At 38.8% G+C, this 22297-nt stretch overlaps 1 long non-coding RNA gene across 1 annotated transcript; it reads left to right on the top strand.

The window, feature by feature from the left end:
• Positions 1-1202: 1202 nt before the first annotated feature.
• LOC140500509 (uncharacterized) lies at positions 1203-22276 on the top strand. The gene is made up of 5 exons (XR_011965767.1): positions 1203-1788; positions 3376-3515; positions 6343-6455; positions 10299-10426; positions 21441-22276. It is a non-coding gene; the product is annotated as an uncharacterized lncRNA (long non-coding RNA).
• Positions 22277-22297: the final 21 nt, after the last annotated feature.

Genomic DNA, 22297 nt, shown 5'->3' with positions numbered 1-22297 from the left:
GCACTGTGGCAAGTGGTGGGCATACGAAGAAAGGCAAAAACAGTCCCTATTCTGAGGGAACTCTAGGTGTAATAGGAGAGACAACATAAAAATAACTCGATAGAGATGAAATGTATATAGCATAAACTGGAGAAAGATGGAAGTTAGTCACATTGAAGGGTTAGCTTGTGTGGCAACAAGCACTTAATATTGCTGAGCCTCAGTTTCTCCATCTGTAAAATGGCAATAACAATATTTTGCCTACCTCCCTCCTCAAGTTGTTGTGAGGAGGACACATGGTACAGGAGAACAGTACTGATTTTTGCATCTAAAGATCCAAGTTTACATCCTGGCTCTTCTACTTGTTGCCACATGTTTGACCTTGGGCAAGTCAATTCCCCTTTCCATGACTCTGAGTTTCCTCATCTGTAAAGTAAGGGGCTGGAATCTCTGTTTACTGTTCTTTTGAGCCCTGAATCCCATGATCCCATTAGCCCTAGAATGGAGTGGGAGTGAATAACACCTTCAAAGCTTTGTACTCAAAGTTGTCCAAGCTCAGGTAACTTCATGGGCCAAAAGCTTCTCCTTCCCACTCCTGGGAACAAACAAGTTGACTTTTCAGGCCTAAGAGTCTCTTGATGTTATTGCAGACGAGTAGTTGCTGTGTGATCTGTCAGGCCCTGGAGCTGGCCTGGATTCTGGGGAGGAGAGGAGTGAGATAGCCTGACGTAAGGGAAATGAATAGGTAATTGTTATAAAAGATAATCAAGAGATGAAGACAGTTGTGGTTGATGTCCAACAGGTTTCCAGGACTGCATATCACCAAGCGAGATTCAAAGGGTGGCATTTCGTAACTTGACTGTGTGCTCAGCCCCAATAAAACAAGAAAAGTAAAGTCCTTTTCTGTGGGCACTGGGACCTGTATCATTAAAAAAGGCCTTAGCCAAGTAAAGTTGTGAGTCATCTTCCAAGGAACAGCTGGGAAGGCAGCCTAATTCAAGGTTCATCTAGTTAGCTCAGAGGTATGGGTGCAAGTATAGCCTGCCGGTTTTGAATCAGAAAGATTATCCCCAGCTTGTCAAAACATTGTCATGCCCCATCTCACTCCTCCTGCCCAAGCTTTGCCTCAGCAGGAAACAAGGGGAATACAGGATTAAGCTAAGTGTATCATCCTGCCTGTTCCCTCTTCCTGTTCCCCTGTCCTCTACCAGTTTTTCCAAATGCTTCATGAATGGCACAGAAGACATTTGAGCTGAGGCTCTTTGGTCATTTTGTAGGTCAGCTAAGTGAGGCACAGATAGGACTAGTATGCATTAACAGACTTGGCAACATAGCATGGCTTGAAAGACATAGAAAGCATACTATCTCGCTTACATCTCTAAAATCTAGAAAAACATTTTCCACTGACTGGCCCAGGAAATGCTCCAGAAAGTAGGTCATTGCCTGCTGGAAGCCACTACTACAACGAGTGTCTCCTGTGAACTAGTTCTCCAACCCTCTTCCACAAGGGCATTAACGTGAAAGAATCACAGGATGTCTGAGGTAGGAGGTATCTTAGGGATCAATAATTCTTAAGGTGTGAGCTTGAATTTTTTTTTATTACTGTGTTTCAAGAGAATTAGCGTCCTTCGTAATCTTAGGCATTTTATCTGATGCATTTAAAGTCATTATTCTTAGAAAGGGTCCATGGACTTCAACAACACCTGGGGCCTTTTTACTCTGAAACATCCTTCTACCATGGCAGTCCTCTTCTTCTAATGGTGAATTCCTTCCAGAGGCCTCCATTTTGGGGACAGACCCAGGTCAACTGTGAGTCATGTTTTGTTCCATTGTTAACTGCTTCTGATTCTTTTTACTTCATCCATCTCCCCTTCATTACTTCCCTCTACCACATCCCCCTACCCCCCACCTCTTTTAAACTCCCTTTTATATGTATAGAATCTTCCTCCATTAGAAGGTGGGGAATCTATGGCCTCAAGGCCACATGTGGTGCTCTAGGTCCTCAAGTGTGCTCCTTTGACTGAATCCAAATTTCACAGAACAAATCCCCTTAATAAAAGGATTTGTTATGTAAAACTTGGACTCAATCAAAAAGCCACACCCAGGGACTTAGAATGCCACATGTGGCCTCAAGCTTCAGGTTCCCAAGCCTGATAAGCTCTCTGAAAGCAGGGACTGCTTTTCCCCAGCTTTTAGCACAGTGCCAGTTGCCTGATTGTTTTTTTAGACTACCAGGAGGGTTCATAGCACAAAAAAAGTTAAGAAACCCTGGTTTAGTCCAACTCTGTCATTTATTGATGGGAAGATTGAGGCCCACTCTGGGGATGACCTGCCAGAAATCTTGTTAAGTAGCAACAACAGAGCTGGAATTCAAACTCAAGTCTGCCTTCTCTGAGCTATATGGCTCAGTGGATGGAGCATTGGATCTGGAACCTGAGTTCAAATCCTGCCTCAGACACTTACTAGATCTGTGAACCTGAGCAAGTCACTTAACTGCTATCTGCCTCAGCTTCTTCATCTGAAAAATGGGGGTAATAATAGCACCTACTTTTTTCCAGAGTTCAAATGAAATAATAATTGTAAAGTGCTTAGTACAGCACCTGGCCCAGAGTAGGTATGATATGAATGTTAGCTATTATGTAGTGCTCTGTTCATTCCATCAAGTTCCATGGGATCACAGGACCATAGATCTGAAGGAAGCAGGAAGAGAATCTTAACGGCTATCTGGTTCAAGGCCTCATTATACAGATGAGTTAAAGCCCAGGAAAGTGATGAGACTTGATCCAGGTTATTCGAGGAGTAAATAGACATGGGCAAATCACTTCCCTATTTCTAGGCCTGTGTGTTCTCATTGGCAAAGTAAGTACATTGGATTCGAGTGTCTCTAAGATTCCTTCGAACAATATCCTTCTCTAATTCTAAATTTCAATTTGTTTCTCATTTGTTTCAGACTCTTCATGACCCCATTTGGGTTTTTTTTGGCAGACATGTTGGAGTGGTTTGCCATTTCCATATTTAGCTCATTTTACAGATGAGGAAACTGAGGCAAACAACGTTAAGTGATGTCTTTTGTGCCATTCATGAATTAATGAACTCATTAAAATGAGTCTTCCAGACACCAGGGTCAGCACTCTATCCACTGTGCCACCTAGCTGTCCTAGATTTCAACAGCGAGATCAAAAGGAGAAGATGGGACATTGTTATCTATGAGTAGTCCCTCAGTCAGGGATCCCGTTTTGTAATTCAGACTCAATAGATCCTTCATAAATTTGCGTACTGAAGACAATGATGGGTCAGACATTGGAAACAATGAGGAATCTCAGGTAGGTTGGAAGAATAATTCTAGATCTCCAAAGGACCGCAGAACTCACCTCATTTCTCCATTTTATTTTATAGATAAGAAAACTGAGGTCCCAAGAGGGTCACTGACTTGTCCAAAGTCACTCAAGGAGTAGGCAACAGAACTTGGACTTGAACTCAGGTCTTCAGATTCCCAATCTAGTGCTCTTCTTTCTTCTGTGTGGTCACCTGTAACTGTAAGTTGCACAATGTGTTAGGACCAGACCCAAAATGAGAAACAGGAGGACTCTTTTCTGTTTGTACAGTATTATGTCTCTACTAGGATGATTCACTGGGGAAAAAGTGTCCTTGAAAAAAACCTTCATCTTCTTTAGCTTTGCAATTTTGCCAAGGACTGGCTCCTATCCCAGAGAAGAGCCAAATTCATCCCTTGGATTCACAGGGTGAGTCTGGGGTCCCACTAGGCTTAAGAGGTGGCAGCTCTTAGTTCCTGGGGCAGGATTCCATTTGCGTTGATGGTACAAGCAGCTTCAGAAGCTTTATTTGATCCACCCAGAGTGGCAAGGTTGGTGACTCCTGGATCCAAGGGAACAGTGACATGCTCGAAGCAAGACAAAACAGCTGGCCCCAGGGAGAGTCAGGAAGTACTTCTGGGCAGTCAACGAGAAACAGCCTATAGTTATCTTGTCTCCTGGAACAACTTAGTGAACCAAATAGACTACGTGCTACCTGGATGTGCTAACCTTTATCTTATAAGTGAAACTACCCTTAGCCTTGACCAGGACAACAGATAGAGGGAAAGTGCAAGCTTAGTAAATATTAGAGGCTGAAAAATGAGTTTCCCAGCAGATTGCTACCCGTAAGCCCAGGCTATGGGTGTGGGGATATTGCTCTGTGGGAACAATCAGGCTGATGTTTAGGAGAGCTCTGTTAATGGAGGAGTAGACTTCAGTCAGACATTTAATTCAATTTAATTGGACAAGCATCTATTAAGCACTGACTGTATGCCCGGCACCCTGCTAGGTGCTGAGGGATACAAATACAAAAATGAGATAGCCCCTGCCCTCAAAGAGTTTGCATTTTTTCTGGGAGATATGACACACACAGATAGAAGTAAATATAAAACATATGTATTTTTTTTTAACTAAACTTATGATTTTGTTAGTACAGGAAGTTTTTCATGAGGAAACTCCCTCTACCAAAGCAAATTAATACCTGCTCTGCAACTTAATCTTAGAGAGTTACCTTAGGCCCTGAAAGATTAGGTAAAAGTATTTAACTTGAATTTGCCCAAGGTCACACAACCAGTATATTATCAGTGGTGGGAACTGAACCTAGGTCTTCCTGATTCCAAGGATAGTTCTCTATCCACAATGCCATGTTACTGCTTTGAAATACAAAGTGAATCCTGGGTAATTTAGAGGAGTGGCAAACACTAACAGTTGGGAGATTATACTAACAGTTGGGAGATTACACTCACAAAATCCTGGAAGGCAGGTGCTACTATCACCCCCTTTATATAGTTGAGGAAACTGAGGCAGGCAGAGGTTAAGTAACTTGCCCAGAGGCACACATCTATTAAGTGTCTGAGATTGGATTGGAACTCAGGTGCTCCTGACTCTAGGCTCACTACTCTATCCACTATACCACGCAGCCATTTGGTGTAATGAGAAGAAAACTGACCCACTTGTAGGGAGGTGTATATCTCAAGGAGAACAAAAAGGGAAGCAAAGGACCGATATGTACAAAAATATCAATACAACTCTTCTGTTATGACTGAGAACTGGAAACTGAGGGAAAAGGTGCCTATTAACTGGGGAATGGCTGGACAAGTTGTGGAATATGAAAGTAATACAATATGATGAAAGAGGGGGTCACAGACTAACCTGGAAAGTGCTGGATGAACTGATGAAAAAGAAAGTGAGTAGAACCTGAAGAAGAATTTATACAGTAACAATACCATAAAGAAAAAAGATACTTTTGAAAGATTTAGGAACTTTGTTCAGTGACAAACAGCTGCAGAGAACTTAAAGAAGCACATTACCCACTGTTTGGCAGAAAGGCGATGGATTCAAGGTGTAGAAAGAGACATACAATTTTAGACATGGCCAAAGTGGGGATTTCCATTGCTTGAATTTGTAGTTAAGCATTTGTTTTTCATCTTTTTTTTCCCATGTGGAATGGGAGGAGAGAAAGGGGGAATATTAATAAGAAGGAACAGATATGTCAATTGATGCAAACATTTAAAAATTATTATAATTTATTATAATTTCTCTTATTTGTGCAGATGCACTTTAAATTCAAATAATTTCAAACATATATTATAATTTTACTTACAAATACAAAATTTCATTTTGTTATCTTAATTTTTTCCTTAATTAAAAAAAAAAACACTGTATTAACTGATGCAGCTTGGTCCTTCCAGGTATCTTAAAATCCAGTTTTTCTAGTAATAGGGAGGAAGAGAGGGAGGGGAGGAAGAGGTAGAGAGAGACAGAGAAAGAATGGGGGAGAGAGAGGAGAGAGAGAGAGATGAGAAAGAAAAAAAATTTGAAAAAATGCACAAAGAACAGAATGCCTGAAACAGACACAGAATCTGGTCAGCTTTCAAAGTTACAAGTTGAATTCATTATATATTTTTTAAAAAAGCTGTATGTAATAGAGATTCATAATTTCATGTACAGTCTTCTTTTTCTCTTACTACTTTGCATATGGTAATGTTCATTTTAATTGGTGGTTGGTAAGTTTAGAATAAGAAAAAAGAAATAAAAAACACCATTGGATTTGGAGCTATTAATCCCAGCAATGTGACTGGTTAAGTCACCTGTCCTTTACGGGGCTCAATTCCCTCATTTGTTAGCTAAATAGAGTGGGCTGCATGGTCTCTAAGATGTCTCCCAGCTCTAAATCTTTTGGTCCTGTGACTTTCTCCAGAGCTGTTCCAGATGGGTATGAGGCAGTCTGGGTCATGGGAAATATGACACATCCAGAGATAATTCAGGTTTGAAGTGTGGGAGCACCAAATAGTGTTAGAGTACTCATCAATAATTTGTATTTGTTTAGGGTCTTCCTTCACTTGAATCCTCTTTGGATGCTTCATCCTGGCACATGAATGACCCAGGGTTTCTGAAGGCTGAACTTGTAGTGTGTGAGCTCTGTCTGGTCTTATTGAGATGGTAAGATTTGTCAGTATGGTTCCAATAAAAGACTGCATGACATGTCTGTCCTTTGAGGACTATGTCCCACTAATTGTGGAGACATTATTTTCAGAGATTTGGCCACAGAGTGAGGAATTTTTCTGCTATAGCTCCCCATGAACTCTGTCTATTAAAAGATGTGAATCCCAATTTTCATTAGTGGAAAGAGTACGCACATTGAAGAAATCCATAATCCTTTTGTAACATTTCAAGATTTCCAAAGACTTTTCTCATAGTCATCATTATCAGTTGTATAGTGCTTTTTATCAACCCTATCAGGTTTTATAGATCAGGGAACTAAGGCTGAATATTATCCTTGATTGAAGGCTCCTGTTCTTAGGCTTTTTGTATGTGTAATGGACTCCTTTGGCAGACAGATGAAACCTATGGACCCCTTCTCAGAAATGTATAAACTACATAGGATTACAAAAGAAAACACTGTATCAAAACACAGTTATCAAAATTAAAAAAAAATAAATTCACAGACCTTAGGTTAAAAATCTCTGGTTTAAAGGATAATAGAGGATATTTATACAAAGAAGTTATTGTTTATGTAGTGCCAATGCAATATTCGCAATGCCTACAGTGGCCATGAATATCCCAGCACAATTCTGAATTGTGAAATATCACAGACTCTCCACATGGAAGACAGAACCAAAACATTTATTCTGATACCAGAAAGCCAAATCCATCATAGAAACAATAATCTACACACAATAACAATACAGAGATCAACACTAGCCCCAAGTCTTCCCCCTGCTAGGCTTCCCACAAACCAGCTCCATTAAACAAAATCACAAACAAGCTTTCTCAGTCATGCTAGCCAGCTGCCTGCTTTTCTGCAACCTTCTTAACTCTGACTGCTCTCATGATTAACTTCCTCTCAGCTTGGCTCCAGGTCCACTTCTTCCTGTTCTATCTATTTAGCAAACTCCTCCTACCACAGGGTCCATGTGACTCAGACTTCCATGTGATCCAGGAAGGTCACATGGGCCTATTAATGAACGGGAAAGATCTTCCCATTTAAATTATCATTACAGTTTACTCACCCATGATCACACAAGTTAGTGGCAGAACCTGGATTTGAAATCCAGTTCTCCTGGATCGGAAACCAGCAAACATTCTTTCTATTAAATCTCTTTGTCCAAAGTGATTGGAGATTTCTTGTGAATTAGTACAGTTCCCAATCTCTGTGGTAGTGTTGTTTTCAGCAACTCAGTTCTGCTGATGAACAAAGAGATTAAATAAAAATAAATGTAAAGTAGTTAAATACAAGGTGGTAGGAGGGAGGACACTGGGACAGATATGTACAGACTGGATGAACTGAAGATTTAGAAGGAAATGCATTTTAAGTCCATCTATATTCCTTCATCCTTGCAATGCCACCTCTCCAGTATCTCTTTGTATAACCATTCCTACCCCCTCCCACTCCTGCATAGCTCTTCCTTTAATAATTCACATTTATACAGGGCTTTCAGGTTTACAAAGTGCTTCCTTCCAACAATCCTATGAGATAGATATTGCTAGTATGCTTCTTCTCATTTTATTGATAAGACAATCTGAAATCTAGAGAGATGAAATTATTTTCTTGAGGTTATATAGTAGTAAATGGCAATTGCAGATTTTGAACCCAGGTATTCTGTCTCTAACCTATCTTATAGCATCAGGGTATATTACTTGCCTTCCTATGTTCTAGCCAAACAGTTCTTTTCTCTGTTTCTCACACATGACACTCATCCTCTCACTCTCTGTGGCCTTGCACTGTCTCTCTCTACCCCCTCCCCTCCCCTGGTCTCCCACGGATGCTCTCTTTATTAATCCCAAAGGGGATTTTGGATTTGGACCTGCAACTGTGCTTTACAGGAACTAAGCTAAGCTATGAAACCAGCTTCAGGAATGAAGTGGTGTAAGGGTAGTGGAGGAGGATTATGTCTCCTATGTGTTGGGGGAATAAATTGGCATATCTGTGATTATACCAATTAAAGTGAATATTCCTTTGAAAAAGCTATTTTGTTAGTGGCTAATTGGAACTGGAGTGCAGGAGACCATCCCTTGCAATTGAGGGGTCATCACTGTTGGGACCTGGAATCATTTGCAGAGGGTTTGGACACCCATCCACCCCAGTCCCCTTAAGGATACCAGAAAAGCCTAAAGGAGAGGTGAGATGTAACATACTTCTCTTTCAGGTATTGGGGGCCAAGGTAGTTAATATTATATGTGAGGACTTGTCTGGGATCAATTCAGGCCCATTGCTTTTGTGGGGATAGCTGGAGGGATTCTCTCCTTGGAACTTTTGATTTTTGAGATATCCTAGACTGTAAGATCCTATAGAAATTTGACAAAAAGAAAATTTTAGACTATAAATGTGCAGTTGATACCTGCTACCCCCGCCCTGTGTTTGTTCCCTTGGTTTAATTAATGGTCAGTTCCATTGGTTTGATTTTTGAAAATTTTATTTATGATTGGTTGACTGTTAAGTCCAGATATTTTTGTATTATTAAATTCTGTATAAGTATTGATACACTGATACGCATCCTGTATTATTGAGACCTATATAAGTACTGATATTAAGTTTAATGTGAGAGATCTGGGATCACTCTGTTGCTACTGTCTCAGGGAAATGTTCACATGGTTCTTTGCATTTAAACAGACTAATATGGTTTGAGTTTTTGTAAACTCAAAAGACCCTACAATGAGATGCTCATGCCTAAAATCTGGAAACAGGTAACATTCGTTGCTACTTCTCTAAGTGAGCCTAATTTTCTTCTCTTCCTGATAGGTGAGTTTATACTTTCATTTGTTTTTTCCTGGCAGTAGCAAGGATCCATTGGCGAATTCTGAGTGCCCTTTGGAACATGGGTCCTAGAGGCAATTGCCTGCACCTTTCTGGGGATTTTCTATGCTAGAGGTACCTGGAAAGAATTCTGGTGTGCCCTATGTACAAAGGAACATTTTTTGGTGCACAATTCAGTTGGATGGCCTTATGAACTGAGGGAACTGTTGGAAGAGTTTCCACCCAGGTCATTTTTGTCATTTAAGAAAGAGGTAACACCTAGTCAATCCCCACATCCTAGGCCCTTGTGAGGAGAACGGCCAGCATAGACAAGATTTCCATCCTAGATTGGAAACCAGATTTCTTTGCCTTTCTTTTGCTTTTGGGTTGAGAAAGCCTTCTAAGACTAAGGCTAAGCAAGCAGAGATATTTGGCAAAGTTTGTGAAATGTTCCTTATTTTGTGAATTTTGTGAATCTGCAAAACTTTGAATTTGTTGATAATTGTGATGTTTATTTATGTTTATATATATATCCCACAATGTGGGATTGTGTATGATCATATCACAATGGCTGTTTTCAGGTTGTATTGTATGACACTGGGGAAGCAAGTGAATGAAAATTGCTTATGCCTTCTCAAAGATCACAGAGCATTGTTCTGAATCTGGAACAAGAAAAAATGTACCCATGCCTACTTGCCACAGATATCAAATTTCTAATTTGGGAAATTTATGTAATGGGGTCTTTGGACCTAACATGGTCCTAACATGGAGGCACCTAGTGTCCATATGTCTGGGAGTAGTCTCCTTTGATTGGCTGTGTAGCCAGAACAGGCTGCATCTTTAAAAACTAGACATATTGAAACACTCTCTCTCTTTTTCCTGGGCTATCTTTCCTGCTGTGTCCAGAAAGTGAAGATCATGATTCACTCACATAACTAGTTCCAGCTAAACTAAAGCAGATCTGGGGAGGGGTACCCTTCCCCCCTCTCTTATGTTAGACTCCAGAGCCACAGATTTTTGCCTTGTTCAGTTTCATTTTGTTATTTCAGTTCCAGGTGCCAACAGTGATCCCCACTGGACCTGAGAGTTCAAGCCAGGATTCCAAGTGAGATTCTGCATCCAGCTAACCTAGCAGGGAAGTCCTGAGAAGCCAGAGTGCCTGGGAATTGAGCCCAAGGTGGGTTTTGGATTTGGAATAGGTACTGTGCTGTGTAGGAACTCAGCTAAGCTGTTTGTGTATTTGTTTTATACTTTTGAAGTGAATTTTTTTTTGGGGGGCAAAAGCTAATCCAGCTATTAGTGGTTAAGTAGAACTAAGGTGCAGGGAAGTTCCCTTTATATTTGAGGGAATACCATTAGTAGAAGCTGGAGTTGATAGCAAAGAGCCTAGACCCTTCCCATTCCATCTTAAGGATCAGAGAGAACTCTGGGGGAAACGTAATGTACTTGGCCTTAAGGCAATAGGTTCCAGGGTGGCCAATGCTACATATTTATTTTCTACGTATCTACATATATTCTTATGTCTTCCTTTAGAATGTAAAATCTTTGCAAGTAGGGGTTGTGCCATTTATTACATTTATATCCCCATTGCCTAGAATAATGCCTGGCATATAGTAGGCACTTGAAAATGTTTATTGATTGATTAACTCCAAATTTAAGAATCTTTTCATGATGTCATGACTGGCAAATGAGAGAAGGATTAGACTTATTTTGTGTGGTTTCTAAGGGCAGAACCTCAACTAATAAACAGAAGTTATGTGGATAGAAAACTTTAGTAAGTAATATGTCCATAATATGTCCTAATAATTAGGACAGTCTAACTAGGTAGAAAGGCAACACAGTATAGTGGATAAGGTGCTAGCTTGAGTCAGGATGACCTAGGGTTAAACCATATCTCTGACACATATGACTCTATAAATCAAGTCATTTAACCTTTTACCCAGCTGACTCTCCAAACTTATGAGTTACAAATAACTTGCTGACCTGAATCAGGTAGAAGGAGTTACCATACCAGGAATCCCCTATAAATAGAGGCTAGAAAACCACTTGTCAGCTATGTAATAGTGGGAATTTGTTTCAGGAATAGGTTGGACTATGAGACCACTAATACTGGAATACACTGGTAAAATCAGTGTCAGATCAGGGAAAAAAGACAATAGATTGCCTTGAGAAGCAGGGAGTTTCTCATCTTTGGAAGTATATAAGCCAGGTACAGAATGATTGCTTATAGACACTATGGAAGAGATTCCTACGTGAGGCACCTTAGACTAGATGACCTCGAAAGACCCTGCCAAGTTCATGATTTTATGATTCTGTGAGGCCATGGTTTCACTATGGAAATGATTTACTAGCAAAAAGAGTGATTTCAAATAGATTACGGGACACAAACAAGGTGCTTGGTACAGGAAAACGAATGGAGATGAGGTATTGATCAAGAAAATGATCACTTTGTCCAGGCTCAAAATTCAGCAGTTTCTCACACTTGGGGCAAGCATCTCTAAAACATCTGGGAGAAGTCTCAAAAAACCTCAAACAACAAAGAGAAATTCAGGGTTTTGGGGATGGGTGGGAAGAAGGGGAGGATGACAGAAACCCTGGAGACATTGAAGCTACCCTGTTATATGCAAAATAGAGGGGGGAATGGACAACTTTCTTGAATGGTTGCAAGTGAGTGGAGGAAGCTTACCCTCTATCAGCTGCCTATTTTAACTTGATATTCTTGTATTTAGGTGCTAAGCTCAGTAGTTTTTGTGATGTTGAAGGAAAAGTGTCTTCTAAGCTTATAGGAAATGGAGCAAAGCCTCCAACCATTTGTCCTAGTTTTAGGTCTGTCATGGTCAGCGATTCATTGAAAAGGACACTAGGTTCTTCTTTAAGCGGTTGTAGGTCATAGGATTCAGACCTGGAAGAGACCTTACAGTTCAAACTTCTCATTTTATGGGTAAGTAGACTTGGAGTTAGAAAGGTGTCTAAGGGATGATTCCCATTATGTCTTTTCTCTCTCACTTCCTGGCCTCCCTGCTTATGTGGTTAAAATCAGGCAATACTGAATAGTAAGGAAAGCATTAAGGCCCTGTGGATTTGAAGAGGGTTGGTCTTCTTTACATGCGAGAGGACTTCTGAATCAGCTATGGGCAAAGAGCTTTAGGCTTTGTTAATATTAGATGCCTTCAGTCAGTTAACTAGTGATTTATTTTTATCATTTCATATAGTTTTTTTATCGATTGCATATAAACAAAAAATTTTAGCATTCATTTTTTAAAATGTTGAATTCCAAATTCTCTCCCTCCTTCCCATTTCTCTCCCCTCCTTGAGAAGGTAAAGATATAGATTATACATTTGCAGTTATGCAAAATATTTCCATAGCTGATATTTTGCAAAAGAAAACACAGACTAAAAAAGTAAAGATAATAAGCAAAGTAAAAAAAAAGTATGTTTCAGTCTGCCTTTACACTCCATCAGTTCTTTCTCTGGGGGTAGATAGCATTTTTTATCACAAATTCTTCAGAATTGTTTTGGATTATTGTATTGGTGAGAATAGCTAACTCATTTAGAGTTGATCATTGTACAATATTGCTGTTACTTTTACTGTCTTGGTTCTTTTCATTTCATTTTGTATCAATTTGTGTAAATTTTCCAGGCTTTTCTGAAAACATTCTACTTGTCATTTCTTACAGCACAATTATATTCCATCACAATCAGATACTACAACTAGTTCAGTCATTCTCCAATTGATGGACATCTCCTTAATTTCCAGTTCTTTGCTACCACAAAAAGAGCTGCTATAAAAATTTTCATACAAATAGGTCCTCCCCCCCCCCCCCCCCCCCAGCCCTTTAAAAAATCTCTTTGGGATACAGACCTAGTAGTGGTTTTGCAGGGTCATATGTGCATATGCACAGTTTTATAGCCTTTTGTGCATAGCATCAAGTTGTTTTCCAGAATGATTGGATCAGTTCACAATTCCACCAACAATCATTCCAACTAGCTCCAGGCACTGTACTAAACTCTAGGCAAAGACAGTCCCTATTCTCATAATGTTTACAAATCTAATGTCTTCCCGAGTCATTGGCCAGCCTTCTCAGTGTAGGGCTCCCCCCAAAATGGCCTGAGGAGCACTATTTCAATTGACTTTAGGATTTTCACCCTAGAGGTGACTTTGGATAGAGTTGGTGTTTGAAACAGGCTTATAAGGGGACGTGGAAGATGAGAAGCATGCTGGAAACTCAAAGAGAACTATCAGAGAGCCACCCCAAACATTTATCAAGTCCCTGCTCTTCTTTTGGGCCATTCTAAATTCATGACCCATAGAATCATAGAATCTCAGAGTTGGAAAGGACCTTAAAGGTCACTTAGTCTAGTCTAATTCCTGCTTCACCCTATGATATCCATAATCCTCTACAACAATCTTGTTTTTTGTCATGGACCCTTTAGCAATCTAATAAAGACTAGGAACCTTTCTCAGAATTAAGATTTTTAGATGCATAAAAGAAAATATATAAAATTATAAAGGAAACCAAATAGTTTGAAGTATAGTTCTTAAAACATAAAAACACAAGTTCTCAGACCTTTGATTAAGGACACAACTCTACAACATCTCCAAAAAAGTGATATACAATCACTACAGGAAAACCCTTAACTAAATCTATGATTCTATGTCCTCTGGTAATGGGGAATTCACTCCATTCTGAGGCAACTCATTCCATTTTGGAAAGCGCTAATCATTATATCCCTTTCTCTTTTTTGAGCTAAAGTTTACCTTTCACTTATTTGATTTTTGGTTTCATAATCATTAATTAAAGACGTGCATTCTGGGATAATAAAAAGAACACTTGGCCTAGGATTGAGTAACCTAGGTAGAATTCTAACCTTGATTAGCCGTGGGACCTTGGGCAAATTACTTAATCTCTCTTAGTCATAGTTTCATCACTTGTAAAACGGAGATAAAATTATTTGCACTATGTACTTCACAGGTTGTTGTGAGGAAAGCAGTTTATGATATACATAAGGAGAACACTATACAATATATATGAGTTATTATTAGTAATAGTAGGACAGTGTTGAGGTGGAAAGGAGGAAGGGGAGGGGTGCAATAGTTTGACTATTAGTCAATAATAATAATGATGGTATTGATGATGATGGGAGTCCAATGTATTAATGATATGGCAAAAAAGGCATTTATACTGAGAGTCTGGGGCTGTTGTTATTATTGTTTGAAATCAATAGACTGTAAAATGAGGAAGTACATATGATGTTCCTACCAATTTTAGGAAGAGAGATTTATAGAGAAATATTAATTGTTTATGGCTAAGCTTTGCCAATATCATAAAAATGATGATGCTACCTAAAAGAAGGAATTCTGTATTTCATGCCTCCATTCTATAGAAAAGAGGGTGGGGGACTCAGTACACAGATTTTACCATCAAGGCCAGGAGAAAACATTAAGAAATCATACGAACAAAGAGTTTTCAAAAAAAGAATTGCAAACAATGTTATCAGTGAACAATTATTAACAGTTAACAATATAGGAGGGCAGAGCCAAGATGGTGGAGAAAAAGGAGGAACTTGCCTGAGCTCTCCCAAATTCCCCTCCAAGCAACTTTAAATCATGCCTCAAAATGAATTCTGGACACAGAACCCACAAAAGGATAGGGTGAAACAATTTTCCAGCATAAGACAGTTTAGCAGAACTGCAAGAAAGTATCCCTTACTTGGGTAAAAAGGGGAGCACAGCTCAGTGCAAGTGGTGTCTGGGCACATCAGATGAGATTAGCAACCAAGGCAGTATGGCCCCAAGTAAGTCAGTTGTGAAGCCTTCAGCCCGTTGTGCAGCAGGCAAGCAGCAAGGCCAGCAGGACCCAACATACCAGGTATGACCAAACTAGGGGACCTTAACATAGCAGCTGGACCACAAGTCCCAGAAGCCCTGGCACAGTTGATAAGCTGCCACGTCTGGGGGCCCCATGTAATCAGGCAAGGATTCAGGCCTAGAGACCCTGTTGCAGCAAACCAGTGGCCAAGCCCCTAGCCCAAAGTGCAAGAACCTTGGAATAGTGCCCCTTATACCTCTGTCTCAGAAGAGGACAACAATATTTAAATACTTACATGTGAAGCTTTAAAGAGAAATGTGAATTGGTCTTAGGCTCAAGAAGAACTGCTAGAAGAGTTATAAAAGGATTTTAAAAATCAAATAAGAGAGGTAGAAGAAAAATAAGGAAAAGAAATGAGAGTTATACAAGAGAATCATGAAAAAAGAGTCAACAGCTTGGTAAATGAAGCACAAAAAAATGGAAGAAGATGTATGACAATTCACTGAAGAAAATAACTCTTTAAAAAATAGAATTGGTCAAATGGAAAAGGAGATATAAAATCTAATTAAAGAAAATAATTCCTTAAAGATTAGAATTGGATCACTGGAAGATAATGACTCTATGAGATATCAAGAATCAATCAAACAAACTCAAAAGAATGAAAAAATAGAAAAAATGTAAAATACCTCACTGGAAAAACTGACCTGAAAAATAGATTCAGAAGATACAATTTAAAAATTATTGGACTTCCTGGAAGCCACAATCAAATAAAGAGACTGGATAGCATCTTTCAAGGAATTATCAAAGAAAACTGACCTGATATCCTAAAATCAGAAGATAAAGTAGTCATTGAAAGAATCTACTGATAACCTCCCGAAAGATCCTAAAATGAAAGCTCCCAGGAATGTTTTAGCCAAATTCCAGAAGTTTCAAGTCAAGGAGACAACACTGCAAGCAGCCAGAAAGAAACAATTCTAACACTGAAGAGCCACAGTCAGGATTACACAGTACTTAGCAGCTTCTATACTGAAGGATTGGAAGACTTGGAATATGATATTCTGAAAGGCAAAGGAGCTTAGATTATAATGAAGAACCAGCTACCCAGAAAAATGGATGATAATCCTTCAGGGAAAAAATGGACATTCAATGAAATACAGGACTTTCAAACATTTTTGATGAAAAGATCAGAGCTAAAGAGAAAATTTGATTTTCAAAGACAAGTGTCAAGAGTAACATAAAAAAAGTAAACAGGAAAGAAAAAATGAGTTATTCAATAAAGTTAAGCTGTTTACTTCCCTACATGTATTGATATTGCATTTTTGCTTATTTTTAATATAATTTTGCTTTTTAATGAGATCTTCCCCATCCTTTAATGGGCTTGCCTGTTAAGGGGAGTTAGATTAAGGAAGATTTGTAGGAAAACTCACACCTTTTTATAATTTTCTAATGAGACATTGTTTCTCTAGGGTTGTGATGCCCTCTGGCTCTGAAAAATGTATAAGTACTCTGAGGTGAGGTTATACTTTTGGCCTTACTCTTTGGAAGTGTTTCTTTGGCCAGATGAGACTCTGGGCAGCCACTAAGGAGCCCCCTGACTTTGAAAACCCAGATGCTGGTGCTTCTCTCTTTGGTTATTATGTATGTATGTAATGGTCAGACAGTTGGATCTGTCTGTTGATCTGTGATGTATGCATTGCTTGTGATCACAGTTGGAAGCCCTGTCTCTTGATCTTTATTTTTCTGTTTGTGTTTTCTCTGAAGTTCAAGGTGCTGACTTTTCCCCCGAACTAAGTGAATGACATATGTGCTTGATTAAAGTTATTGTTGACCCCTCAAAATTTGCTTTCCTTTTAGAAAAGCAGATCAAACAACCTGTGATAGCAGGCCCTCCTGTGTATGTTGGGGTCCTTGCTTTTACACATGGGAAGATGATACTTATAACTCTTAAGAACTGTATCGTTATTTAGACAGTTACAAAGAATATACATAGACAGAAGGTGTGGGTAAGTTGACTTTGAGGGATGATATAAAAAATTAAGGGGTGAGAAAGAGGATTGCACTGGGAGAAAAGGGAAGGGAGAGGTACAATGGGGTATATTTTACCACATGAAGAGGTGCAAAAAACCTGTAACCATGGAGGTAAAGGAAGGAAATGAACACTGCTTGCATCTTATTGTCATCAAATCTGGCTCAAAGAGGGAAGAACATCTACACTCAGTTGGTTAGAAAAATCTATCTTTTTTTTCTCAATAGGGTAATAGTAGGGATGGGTGAGGTGAGAGAGGGAGAGAGAAAATTTCGAACTCAAAAATATATGTAACTAGGGGAAAATAAAATATTATTTTAAGACATTAACAATAAGAAAGAAAGCTTTAAATCACAAATAAAAAGAGAAATGCAAGTCAAAAGAAACCTAGGGCTTTACCTCATGCCTCATAAATTGACAAAGATGACAAAAGATAGGAATAATGTTTTAGGGGTTGTGTGAAGATGGGCATTATTGGTGGAGCTGTGAATTAGTACAACCATTTTGAAAATATTTTTGAATTTTGCAAATAAATTTGCTAAAATGTCTATACCCTTTGACAGAGATATTGTGTCCCAAGGAAGATATTGATAAGAAGAAAGTTCCTCTATATACAAAAATATTTATAGTGGCACTTTTGTGAGGGCAAAAAATTAGGCACAAATCCTATACCCATCAATTGGGGAATGACTAAACAAATTTTGGGTACATGAGACTAAGAAAAAGGTGATTTTTCTGATTCTCCTTTTATCCCTCTGCAAAATGAACGAGTTGGACTAGATGATCTCTAAGGATTCTTCTAGCTCTGAAACTAGAGCTTGAACTCTGAAAACTGCTTCATGAGTTTTAAGTTGTCTTCCACCTTTCAGGTTTGGTGACTCCCTAAATTCTCAGTGGTAGATTGTAACGGGACGAGTTAGAGCCAACCCCTGTCCATCGCAGGACGCCACACTGAGAGCTGGCCTAAAATAACCTGGGGGCTTGTCAGTAGGGGTGGAACTAGAAGGATTTCAGGAGGAAAGGTCTTGTCTTTGTTGGCAACGTGGCAGTTCTTTGTCCAGTTCTGGATGTCCAGTGGAGAAGACACCCATATAAGAAATAGTGTTAGGTGATAGGTTCAATGCATAGGCTTAGGAATGTTCACGTAATTAAGACTATATATGCATGTGAGCTAGCTGGAATAAACGGAGTTCTCACCACCTTGTCTCCCGCCTCATTTCATTACTCACTAGATCAAGGCCCCTTGCTGGACAAGAACCTTGGGTCAGGGTTTAGGGATCCCTGAAATGGTCTAGGGGACCCCAACAGTAGATTAGGATGAACTTGTAGATATTCCCAAACAAATACTGTTTATCAAGCTCCGTCAGACAGAGATGATGGGCTGTCCTGTGATTGATGATGAACCATAAATGGTTCAAAACTATGGAGTAAAGTCTTAGAAAAGGTTATGAAGATACATGGGAAAGAATTTCTTCTCTTCCTCCTCTTTCCCTTTTCCTCCTCCTTCTCCATCCTCCTCCTCCTCCTCCTCCTCCTTCTTCTCCTCCTCCTCCTCCTCTTCCTCATCATCATCAACATCATCATCATCATCATCACTGCTGAAACATATCAGGGAGACATATGAGTGAGAAAACTCATATGCCTAGGGTAGCTCATAATACAGGCCTAGATGTCATTGATTCTTTCAATATTGACTTGTCCGTATCTACTCCCCTTCTTGTTTTTACCACCGCCCTGCTAGACAAAGCTAGTCTTCTTCTTTTTGACTTTATGTAGTAATGACAAGCTCCTTTATCTCACTTCCCTCCCCTTAACAAGATATTGTTAGCACATATATTTTAACATTGTGTTTGTTCAGGGACAAGCAGTTCCCTTAATTCAGAGAACTGCAAATCTCTTAAGGTTGGCTTTCTGGGTAATTCAAAAAAAGCCATTCAATTCTTTGCTCAAAAAGATTCTTTTTTCTCTATTTGAGTGAAAATGCTCTAAAAAAACTATTGATTAGAGAGATGCAAATTAAAATAACTCTGAGATACCACCTTATACCTATCAGATTGGCTAATGACAAAAAAGGAAAATGATACATATTGGAGGGAATATAGGAAAACTGGGACACTAATGCACCATTGGTGGAGTTGTGAATGAGTCCAACCATTCTAAAGAACAATTTGTGACTATGCCCAAAGGGTAATATCACTGTTTATACTCTTTAATCAAGCAATACCACTCTGTATCCCAAAGAGATAAAAAAAGGGAAAAGAGCCTATTTGTACAAAAATATTTATAGTAGCTCTTTTTATGATGCCTAAGGGTATGTCCATCAATTGGGGAATAAAGTGTGGTATAGGATTGTGATGCAATACTATTGTGTTATAAGAAATGAGGAGTAGGATACTTTCTGAAGAACTTGGGAAGACTTGCATGAAGTGAACAGACCTAGGAGAACATTGTACACAGGAAGAATAATGTTGTATGATGATCAACTGTGAATAACTTAGCTATTCTCAGAAATACAATGATCCAAGATAGTTCCAAAGGCCCCATGGTGAAACATACTATCTGCCTTCAGAGAAAGAATTGATATTGTTTGAATATAAACAGAAGCATACTATTTCCATACCCCTCACCCCTTTCTCTGATATGTCTTGAGAAGACATATCCTCCCTGCTCACTGTCTCTCCAGCTGATTCCACCTTTCCACCCATTATCTTGCCCTGCTGAGGATGGCTCCATCCTGAAGCCAAATCAACTTTATGTATGATCTTGCTACATTTGATTGTGAGTTTTTTGAGAGCAGGGACCATTTTGTTTTCCTGTTTTTATTTCCCCCCCTTAAATTCCCGTGCTTAATACAGTGCTTGGCATATAGGAAGAGCTTAAGAAATAGTTTACCTAGATATCTAATGTCCTCAAAATTGTGTCAGTTGCAGTTTGTATTGTCTCTGCAGTATCCTTAGCCTAGGTCAGCGATTTTTCCTTTTTTTTCTCTTTTTAGCAAAATTTGTCTTTTTTATAAGCATATATAGGACACATTAGAGTACAAGCACTCTACTTTTCCTTAATTATGAACTAATCCATCAATTAACAAACATTTATTAAGTACCTACTATGTGTCTGGCATTGTGTTCATTCCTTGGAATACAAAACCCAAAATTAACCAATCCCTGGCCTCAGGGAGCTTCTGTTCTACTAGGGGAGACAACATGTATATAAATGGATATATGCAGAATATATAGGAAATAAATACAAAGCAGTTTGAGGAGAGAAGACAGGAAAGGTCTTATGGAAGGGGTGGCCCCTGAGTTGAGTAATAAAAGAAGGAAGGGTTTCAGGGTGGGAGGGAGTAGAATTTATGAGTGTATTCTAGACACTTGAGATAGCCAGTGCAAAGACATTGAGATGGGAGATAGTAAGCCATGTGCCAGTAACAGCAAAAAGGCTAATATGTCTGGACCACAGAGTGGGGGGAGGAGCAATGCTGGAGAGTGACCCTAGTAAGGTAGATTTGGGACAGGCCATAAAGGGTTTTAAATGCCAGTAGGAGGAGGTGGTAAGATGCATTTGTTACTAAAATTAAAAAAAAATAACAACATAAAACTACAGATCTTTTCTATCTTTCAAAAAATACCTTATTTCCAGGTTTATGAGGAATCATGGCAGAATGAAAAGAGAGTTAGCTTCTTAGACAGGAAGATCTGATTTTTCCACTTTGGGACTCTAACTAGTTCTGAGACCCTGGTCAAGTCACAGTCTTTCTGTCATCTACACATCTAAGACTGCAAATGTAAAAGAAGGTGACAACTTTCAATAATAGAAAGAATTTCATCATTCATTGATCCCTGTATCAATGAAATCACAGGTCCAGTCCCTCTACATGTCCCTTCTACCACATCTTTCTCAGGATACTTTTGATTAATTGGTTTTCTTGACAAGCTTTCTTTAAAGTAATGTTACCCTCCACTGCTTTGTCCTGTTTAATGAGATACTATTACTCACAACTTACACCATCCTTACCCATAACATTTAATAAGTATTTCAAACGAATGTGGCCTTTGACTGCCATATCTCTTTGCTTGGCAAGTAGGTGAAGCATTTGCTTACTACAGTGGTTTTAAGACTCATTTAATCTCTTTAGTATGGTATTACAATCAATGTTTATCAGTTACAATTCTGTATGAAATTGTTGTAATTATTGTAGCTATCCTTTCTTCCATCCACATCTCTTTTCCCTCGTATAAATAAATTGCATAAATAGGTCAGGCTCTAATCATCAAATTGCGTACTGTATTATTTAATTTTTTCTTCCATGTATTCTGATCTTTTCTCTAAAAAATTGTTGGTTTGACTGTTCACAGGCAGCTGATTGGAGAGTGACTCACTTCAGTAACAAGTAATTTCCTGTCCATTAAAATATAATTAATTAACCATGTTTAGCATGCTTTTTTTTCTTTTCTTGAAGAAATTACCCATGACAAAGTAGTATAAGGCTTCTGTGTAGTCTACAAGTCTTTGGCCTTTCTCAATCCTCATTATAGATGCATACTTTTCCATGTTTTTTTTTTTAATATTCTTGCCTATTTTGCATTGAAGGAACTGATAAATAATAAAGTAATAAAGTTTATGTTGATTTAATCTGGAGGTTTTTATGCAGGTCTTTGTAGAATACATTCCTCTACCTCTCCATCCTCTACAGTAGGCTTAGAAACTACCTATATTTTTACGGTAGTCTTTTTGCAAATGCCACTTACAATAGGACATGACCAAATGACCCATGAAATTATATTTCTAGTTGTCTTTGGACTCACAATAAAACCAGCTCTGCCAACTTATTTGCTTCTCAAACAAAGACATATGAGTCATCCTTCCATGTAGTGGTAACTTCCTTCTGTCTTCTGGTTTCATTTTCAGCAAGAATATCCTTGTTCTGATTTAGTTCCTCTATTACAGGGTTTTAATTTGGGGGTGTATCTATCACTAAGAGGTTCACAGATAGATTTCAGGAGATTTCAGGAACTTAGATGGGAAAAATTACATCTTTAATTAATTATTTTGTTTCCTTTATAATATTATATATTTTATTTCATTCATTTAAAAACATTTCCCTGAGAATGGCTTGGCCAGATTACTAAAGAAGTGCATGACATAATAAAAGGTTAGTAGTATTGTTTACTTATTGGTCATTGGACAAAGATCTTGCAAGTAGTGAACCACT

This window comes from Notamacropus eugenii, chromosome 4 (genome assembly GCF_028372415.1).
Source record: "Notamacropus eugenii isolate mMacEug1 chromosome 4, mMacEug1.pri_v2, whole genome shotgun sequence".
In the NCBI taxonomy this organism is placed as follows: Eukaryota; Metazoa; Chordata; class Mammalia; order Diprotodontia; family Macropodidae; genus Notamacropus; species Notamacropus eugenii.
The sequence above is the reverse complement of the archived record's forward strand: the minus strand, read 5'-3'. Positions and strand labels throughout refer to the sequence as shown.